This window comes from Macrosteles quadrilineatus, unplaced genomic scaffold, assembly GCF_028750875.1.
Source record: "Macrosteles quadrilineatus isolate MER2022 unplaced genomic scaffold, UCM_ALF_1.0 Scaffold_8__2_contigs__length_117827958, whole genome shotgun sequence".
Taxonomy (NCBI): domain Eukaryota; kingdom Metazoa; phylum Arthropoda; class Insecta; order Hemiptera; family Cicadellidae; genus Macrosteles; species Macrosteles quadrilineatus.
In genome coordinates, this window is record NW_026542601.1 from 51,362,597 (window position 1) to 51,372,140 (window position 9,544).

Here is a 9,544-nt window from a genome sequence, read left to right on the forward strand (position 1 = left end):
AGAGATATCTAAGTTTTCTTTATTCTTGGATAATTTGTCATTTATTGAGGGGGTGTGTACACTTGCCCCTAACGTATTTTCACACAGGGCTCCCCTAACTCCCCAAAATTGACTTTGAGGGCTATAACAATGTTATTTTTGATTTCCCCCCCCCCCCCCAAAAAAAAATTAGTAAGATCATCAAATTTCGGTTTATTTCAATTTTCAGTATTAAATTTTCCTATCAGCATTTGTGTTTTGAGTAGAAACGTAAGATGTTTTTAAACATGTCTAAAGTCATGGAAATCATAGCAAGAGAATTTTTTAGGGATTATAATTTTTAAAAACAGGCTCCAGCAAATCTGCAGACTAAGCGAATTTCCATTTACCTGGCTGGAATTCCACTTAATTATTGTCATATTTATTTCCTATTTAAATCCTTATATATAATTCTGTAAGACAAAATCTTTACCAGAAAATTTTGGACGTCTGGTAAGTCGCAGAAAAGTGGGAGGGATCTTAAATTAAAGGTCTTGACCCCAGGGACTCGGGAAAAATAGTAGAATTTCCATAAAGTTACCAGAAAACGAGATATAACGTAAAATGTTCAAGAATAGCATTAGAAGCCATTTTCTGCTAATTTTTGTTTACTTCATACAGCTGATCGTGATTTATCATCAAGCCAGTACGCAATGTTAACATTTGGATTATACTTATTTGCCAGTAAGTTCAGCAATGTACTATATAAAACCAGGGATAACTTTACCTATAATAATTAAGACTTTTTAGTTACGTTATATGTTATATAGAATATGGAAATATATTATTTTACTGTGAAACTTTTCAAACTTGTGTTTAACAAGAAATAACCACATTGAATAAATAATTAACGAGCTACCTTAATAAACCAGTATTTATTCACAACCAATTATATGTTTGCTGCCTTTATAGTGTGGCCTTGCTTTAGCAGAGTTAAATCTATGTAGTGATTCGAATGATTTATTGAAAATAACATCAACAAAGACAAAAAAAAACTGTTTTTTACACAAAAGATGGGGCATATATACAGGGATATCTATTCTGACACATAGATAATATATTTCTTTGTTTGTTTGAATATTAGAAAAATTTGTTTTATATTATTGAGCATTTTAGGGACTTATGTCCCTACAAGCCACTAGTATCATTAATTTTAATACGTAGGTTTGCTGCTACAGGGAGACAATAAGGTGTGTTTTAGCGAATTTCCCTATAGGGAAGTAGCTATTACCGTAGGTCTCATGGTAAGACCTAAGCCCGGGACCGATTTACTTTTTCATTTTGATGTCCCCAGAGGCCAAAAACACCATTCGTTCAAATTTTTATATATCTATATATATATAGCCAAATTTTATCAAAATCGGACAAAAATTACTCAAGTTATCGTGCGGATGGACACATATATATACAGGGTGTTTTTTTTAAGTGTGCCACCATTGGGATCTCAGTAACTAATGCTTTTACAGCAAACTTTAAATGGGGAACATTCCCTTGTTTTAAAAGAAGTTCAAAAATAATTAAATAAAATTTTTGTAAATGGCCGCCATTTTCCAATATGGCGGCAAACTTCATTTTTTCTTATGGAACACCCTATATTTTATCATGTTTTCGGGTAGAACATGCAATTTAAAAACTTTTTTATTCTTGACATTTTTTCGATAAACACACTCGTTTAGGAGCTACAGAGAGGTAAAGGTTTAATTTAGTTAGGTTTTCATAACAGCTGTTATTACTCTATCGACCATTTCCATTTCCAGCTGTTTACTAGCATTGTTGGAATAGCATTGGTTTTGTTGTAACCTGCAAACTTGCAGTCTGAGAATAGTTGTCGTTCACCGTGCCATTTATTTATAATTTCTTGTGGTTTTTAACTTGACTAGTTTTATTAGTTTTATTTTTTTTATTACGCTTATTGTGAAAGCTTTCTTACTATGGAATTTACAAACAATGAAAAACTTGACATGGTCGAAGTGTATTTTCTGTGTAACAGAAACTGTAGTGCAGCAAATATCGCATATCAACAGAGGTATCCTGATAGGCGAGTACCGAATCGTAGATATTTCAAAAAACTTATTGTAAACTTGGCAGCCAATGGTTCTTTTGTGAAGCCACGTCAGAGAGTAAGCACAGTTGTTACTGATGAATTTGAAATTGATGTTTTGGCATACTTTGAGGCTTTTCCTAATGCTTCTATTAGAGAAGTTGCATCCATTTTGCAAACTACAACCTCCTCAGTTTTTAAAGTAGTAAAGAAAAACAAGTACCACCCTTATAAGTATGCGACAGTTCAAGCTTTGCTGCCGGGTGATGAAAATAGGAGGCTACAGTTTTGTGGATGGTTAGCTCAGGAGGCTGTAAATACACCAGGGTATTTATCGAACATTATATGGACTGATGAAACTAACTTTTCAAATAGAGGAATGTGGAATCGGAAGAACTACCATTACTGGGCTAAAGAAAATCCATTAGTAGTGAGAGAAGGACATGACCAAGTTCGATTCTCGATAAACTGTTGGTGTGCTGTGTTAAATAATGCAGTTATAGCAGTACACTTTTATGAGGGAAATTTGACAAGACATATGTATTTGCAGATTTTAGAGAACATTTTATTGGACTCAATTGAGGATTTACCTATCAATGTAAGAAACCAGTTGGTGTACCAACAAGACGGTGCCCCAGCACATAACAGTCGGGTTGCAGTGGAGTTTTTGAACACTCACTTTCCTGGAAAGTGGATTGGTACAAATGGCCCATTACAATGGCCAGCGAGGTCCCCAGACCTAACACCTATGGATTTTTTTCTATGGGGTTTTTTAAAAGACGAATTGTACAAATCCCGATACAACAATGTTGCAGATATGACAACCAGAGTCAGAGAAATCCTTCATGGAGTACACCACAACACACTCAATAAGGCTGTGGTGAATGATGCTTTGAAAAGGGCGACTGCTTGTATTTATACAGATGGTGGCCACTTTGAACACCTATTGTAAATAGTTTATTGTATCAAAAGTGAAGTTGTTACAATTAAAATAAATCTTTCCTTTGTGTACAGTAGATAACTTTAATTATTTTCTTATTATAAACAGCAAGTAAAATAAGAATAAGCCACGAGCTCACTTGAAACTAATACACCTTATATTAAACCTTTACCTCTCTGTAGCTCCTAAACGAGTGAGTTTATCGAAAAAATTTCAAGAATAAAAAAGTTTTTAAATTGTATGTTCTATCCGAAAACATGATAAAATATAGGGTGTTCCATAAGAAAAAATTAAGTTGGCCGCCATATTGGAAAATGGCGGCCATTTACAAAAATTTTATTCAATTATTTTTGAGCCTCTTTTAAAACAAGGGAATGTTCCCCATTTAAAGTTTGCTGTAAAATCATTAGTTACTGAGATCCCAATGGTGGCACACTTAAAAAAAACACCCTGTATATATATGTGTGTCCATCCGCACGATAACTTGAGTAATTTTTGTCCGATTTTGATAAAATTTGGTTTGAAGGTGTAAGGCGGGATAAACTTGAATGAGTTCGCGAACCAGCATGATCAGACTATGCGAACGGGGGTTTATGGGGGGTTTTATGGGGTAAAAATAGGTTTTTCCCATTTTTGACCCTAAAAACACAACATTTCACAATTTCTTTTTAAACCATTTTGTAGAGCTTAAAATAACAAATAATTTAGTATATTGAAGCGTTATTATGCGCCTAATTGTTACGGAGAAAATTCAAAAAAATTGTAATTTTAAAATGCCCATGTTATTCTTATGGAGAATAAGTCAACTGTTGTAGTTTGCTTGTTTATGAACATATTTTGATCAAATTTGGAAAATACATTAATTTCTTACTAAACCGCAGTACCTTTTAATATTTTACATAAAAAAAACTTTTTTACCCTCCCTGTTGCAGCAAACCTAAGTACTCATTAAACTAATTCTGTTTAAATAGGGAATAAATGTGATATTTTTAAGGAGACATTTTAGTTTAAATCCATTCAGGCAAATGGAAATTCGCTAAGTCTGCAGGTTTGCTGCGGCGGGGGTATTTACTCAAATATTGATAGCTTAGTATGAACTAAACAAATTTTCCAAATTTGATTAAGATATGTCCATAGACAAGCAAGCTGCTACAGTTTATTTATTCTCCATAAGAATAATACAATTTAAATTTACAGTTTTTTGGAATTTTATCTGTAACCGTTAGGCATGTACAACAATGCTTTAATATACTAAATTATTTGCTTTTTAGAGGTCAACAAAATGGTCTGGAAAGAAATTGCAAAATGTTACCTATGTTTTCTAGGTGAAAAACGTGAAACCCCATTTTACACCATAAAAGCCCCCATAAACCCCTGTTCACATTGTCCGATCATGCTGGTTCGCAAAATCGTTAGAATGAATGTAGGTTTACACCAAATTTCAGCAACATTTTTGCTTAAGTTATCGTGCTAACGGACACATATTTAAAATGTACCTATATAAATAAATATTTATATATATATATAAATAAAGATTAAACATTAATAAACTTAGTACCCAAGTAAAATTATTTATTAAAATATGTTTTAATATTTATATATATGAATTTGAACGGATCGTGTTTTTGGAATTTGGGACAGGGGGGTCCCAAAGGATCAGACCCTCTCATCCCCTCTGACCCTCTCAATCAGTCCCGGGTCCAGGTCTTACCATGAGACCTATGGTACCTATTAGCTCATTCCCTATATAGAAAATTCACTAAAAGCATAGTTTGAAATACCTTTGGCCAAGTTTTTATATTTTTTTGTTAATAAACAAATTTATTATCACAGTAGACTCCCTCTTATCCGGACACCTTTTAACCGGACATCGGTTTAACCGGACTACACTCGGCAGAAATGACATCTCTTTAACCGGACAATTGTTATCAGCACATCGGTTTAACTGGACGACTAGATCGGCAGGAAGTGGGCGATGCTAAGTGATCACGTGTCTAAATAAAATGCTCTCTTAACCCTTTCAGACCATCGAAGTATATAACACAACTGGAACACCGGGTAGATAGGAGATGTGGGATAAAAAGCGCGCCGTTTCAGTAACCTTCCTCCACCACTATGGGGGACCCAACGCAGATATGTTAGTTCCTCAAGCCGTGCACGCGGTTGTTAATACGCTCCTGGCCGTGCATACAAAAGGTTGACTGCAATTAAAGTTATATAATATTCAGAATCTGCATTAACTGCAGAATCTGACAGTATAAATATAATCTTATTTAAATCGTAATTCGAATTTTAACAACTAAAAATGTTAAACAAATATCACACCTTGACATGAAAAAGTTACTAAGCTAGGATTTTTTTAATTTTTTGGTCAGAAGCAAACTTCAAGCGAGAAAACTGTAGCTAATGAGATGATCTTCAGCATATAACCAAGCAATTTCAAATAAAATTTTCTAGTCGTGTGTAATGGAATAATTAGTAACGCAAAGAGGTTATTTATAAATTGCGCCGCGGGCCGTTCTCACTGGTTCCGCTGATCTTTATGTTTACGGTACTCCCAGAAACGTTTTGAGTACAACCAGGTAGTTATATTAAATTCATTTTTATTACAGGTAACACATAACTAAATACTGAATTATCACCTTCTAGGTAAACTATTTACATACAATGTTACCGTAAATTAAAATATAAAATGTAGACTATAGATACAGGGACAGGGACTGGTAATCCCCCTTTGTTTAAATGTAACAAGGGATCGTGTATTATCTGCTTTGTTTGGTAATTAATGAGAAATTTCAAATATTAAGGCTCAGATCAAATAATTGATAAGGTCCTAATTACTAAACCTAGGAAGTATTTACAATAACAAAAATTGAATAATAAATTTACAAATCGAATTGTTAGTCGTGTTCCTTTGACAATATGAGTATTTGTATAATGTTGTAAATACACGATTAGTAAAACGTGTTTTGAGTGTCATTGTTATTCTGTATATGTTTTAAAATTCATATCATCACACATAAGAGAAAAGGGTTTGGTTAATAATACTAAACATTACTTTTAAGAATATGTTTAACTGTCCACAATCGTGCTTAAATATAGTACAAAGGTTGCATTAGCCTACATGTTGTGAAACAAAACCAATTTCTTCAATCTCTGCCTTACACCTAACTTATTTTTGTTACATTCATTCATAATGTCCCTAGCATTGGAGAAACAAACCGTTTTGTAAAACAGTGTCCCTAACAGTGTCATTCATGGGCGCGCGGCAGTCCGGTACCGGTATTGATATTTATCTTTTGCAAATAAATGAAATATATGATCACATCAATAGAATAGTTAGTTGTATTCTTTAATTTATATCAACTATTAAAAATGTTAAAATTTATTTAGCTTTAGAATGATCGAGTAGCAAAAACATAAAGAGTTGCTGGACTGAGGAGGTTGGTGCGACATTAAATCAACCTCGTCGCGCTATTAATCACTATACTACAAACAAACTACAAACTTAATTGTAAATTTCTTGATCACATGTTAAAAATCATCTCTTAAACTACAACTTCGTCGCTTACAGTTTTCTTCTGATCCAAAAATAAAATACTTCCTCGCATACTAACTTTTTCATGTCACAATGTAAAAATTGTTAACTCTTTTTAACTATCGAAATTCTATTTTAAATCAAAAGTAAAATTTATTTATACCATTAGATTCTGCATTTAATGCAGAATACTAATATATAAACATTATTTGTACTTAATCTTTGTTATTGAATGCTAGGAGCGAGTTAACAACTTTGCGCACTATTCGATGAATTGGCTAAAATCCGCTGGGTCCCCCATGTTGGTGCGGGAAGGCTGCCACAACAGCGCGCTTTCGTGAACACGTACCTAGCATTCCAGTTGTGTTATATACTTCGATGTTTCAGACCCAGCACACTCATTTGTGTAGGTAAATTTTTAGGTCCTGACAACCTAACCAACACGATTGTGTAGGTTAGATGTTTATTTTTTTTTTTTTTTAGTTTCTGGATCTTTCTGTTGCTCAGACCTGTACGCATAGATTGTGTAGGTTATGGTGATCAGCTGGGAATTTTTATTTTCCTGTCCTGTGACGTGGGGCCCATATCCCACGCAAGACGAGAAGACTGCTGAGACAGCATCCCCGAGCCGTGGTGTCTTGGACGACGACAGAGGCAGTGAGCTGCGAGACACGGGGCCGAGAAGGTCTCCGAAGACAGAGAGTGTCAGTACATCCGCGACACGTCGTCACGTGATCGGGTAGAGGGTCGGTCGGTACCTTGATATTTAGTTCAGGGAATTTTATTTTTGATTTGTTAGTGTTAAGTTAGGGAAGTACGTATTCTTTTATTTAAATAAATAGTCCGTTGGTTAGTTGACTTGTCGAGTGTTGATTTCTACACCACCTCTCACCCAAGCGAGCCCCCCCTCGCACCCCTTGGAAGAGGAGTGACGTGACAGTCCGCCTTCATGTCTTATGGTAACACTGATTGTTTTGTTGCAATGTCACGGTAAGATAGGAGAAATAGATAGGAGATAGGGCGACTGTTAAAGTTAATGACTGTTTTATTTATGTTTTTAAACGTATAGGCCTATAATGCTAATTATTGCTGAAACTGAAATGGTTAATATGGTATTATGAAGGTTTCGTCTTTAAAACAAACCTAATCAATAATTTTAGTATTTGAAATCTAAGTTAGTTTAAAAACCAAAATTTATTCAAAATTTGCTCAGGACTTAAAGCGGTCGAGATGACTAAGATTCCCGGGTCTGAAAGGGTTATATTTAAGTAGAATAATACTGTATACAGTATGCATTTAAACGGTCCGTTCTAAAAATTTTTGGGGAAGTCAGTTTAACCGGAAAAACTTTATCAGGACTGGCCTCGGTCCCGAGGAGTCCGGATAAGAGGGAGTCTACTGTAGCTGGAAAGCCACTTGACCGGGGCATACATTTACTCCACTTGACTTAAAACTATTGGTAAAGTCTATATTATTTTTACTTCGAGAAACCCTTTAGGGGAACACGAATAAATTGATTATTTGTATAGATAGGCCTACATCATACATTAGGCCTATTTATTTCAAAAACTGAATTAAAGTAATCATATGTTCAAAGTCCAAGACAATTCTCCCAATTTTGATCTCCAATAGTAGCCTAAATAATAACTTAAATAACTTAATGTTTGCAGGGAATAATTAATATCATTGGATAGGAAATTTAATTTAGGCTACTTTAAAATGTCACTGGTAAGTAACACGGGTAATTTAAGTTAAGTTTAGTTTGGCGGCAATTTTAATTCGAAACAGCATGTGTCATGTTTATCCCCTATCCATCCCATTATATAGCCGCGGCTTATACTTATTTGCTACTCTACGGCTCTGCATGTCCCTCAAGTGTTCTGCTAAAGCTGGCTTCACGGCAACATGTATATCTCTATTTGCGTGCCCTCTCCTTAATGTTTAACCTCCTAGATTTGTCCTGAAGCTCTTTTGTAAATATAGGTATAAAAACATAGGCCTAAGTGTGTAACCGGTACCTATAAGTTATCCCACAAATACAATTTTAGATAGGCTAACTTACCTAGTGTTAAGAATATCGGAATAAATACCACCTAGGCTACTTGTTAAATTTAATGTTAATAAAAATAAATCTGCTTGGCCTATTTAAAGACAATGCCTAAAATCTAATCAGGCAAATGGGAATTTGGGCTGCACTTTACTTGACGTCCTACACTCGTTCGATTGTTTTTTCGATTCGATATTTTCATTCGATTGTTTCATTCGATATATCGTTTGGTTAGTTAGGTTAGGTTAACCTTACCTAACTAACCAAACAATATATCGAATGAAGCAATCTTGGTCGATATTTTCATTCGAATGAGTGTAGGACGTCAAGTAAAGTGCAGCCGGAATTTGCTTCATCTGCAAGTTTACTTTGCGGGTTATTTATGAATTAATTTGTTAGTACTGTTAAGATTTAGGGTTCTAGGGTTATGTTACTATTTTCAATGAAATTTACTATGTTGCATCCAAAACAAAGTTATTTAAATGTAACCTAAAACTATAATAGTTACCTAGGTTTAACAGCTTTATTAGGTATAGGTGTCTAAAATCGTAGAGTGCACACACCATATTTTCAGACTAATGAAATAAATTTTCTGTCTTCAAAAATGCTCCCTTTCGAGTAAAAAGACGGTAAACAATAACACCAGTCACACTACTCAATACTCCAACCAAAAATGATCAAAACAAGACACAAGTCATGCGAGCGAGAAGGATAATGAGTTCAGATTTAGATTTGATTTGAGAATGGAATGAGTGACGTTTGACGTTACTGTGTTACTGAACTGACGTTAGTGACCAGTGACGTTTGGTTTAGTTTAGTTTAGTTTAATTGTCTGGAGAAAAAATAAATACAGCTGTGTCTGAGTCATAGAACTATAAACATATGGTCTGAGTGAGACTGTTGGAAAATCAAATACCGGTAACTAAGTGTTATCTTTGGTCATGACTAACCAAACTTTGT

At 34.4% G+C, this 9,544-nt stretch overlaps 1 protein-coding gene across 4 annotated transcripts in view; it reads right to left on the reverse strand.

The window, feature by feature from the left end:
• The window catches only part of LOC129000111 (gastrula zinc finger protein XlCGF57.1-like), a 29,785-nt gene extending 20,545 nt beyond the window's left edge, over window positions 1–9,240 (reverse strand). For all 4 annotated transcript variants that reach the window (XM_054427009.1, XM_054427011.1, XM_054427010.1 and 1 more), the window contains exon 1: window positions 9,093–9,240. The gene's annotated coding sequence lies outside the window, so the exon portion shown is untranslated. The remainder of the gene's footprint in view (window positions 1–9,092) is intronic.
• Window positions 9,241–9,544: the final 304 nt, after the last annotated feature.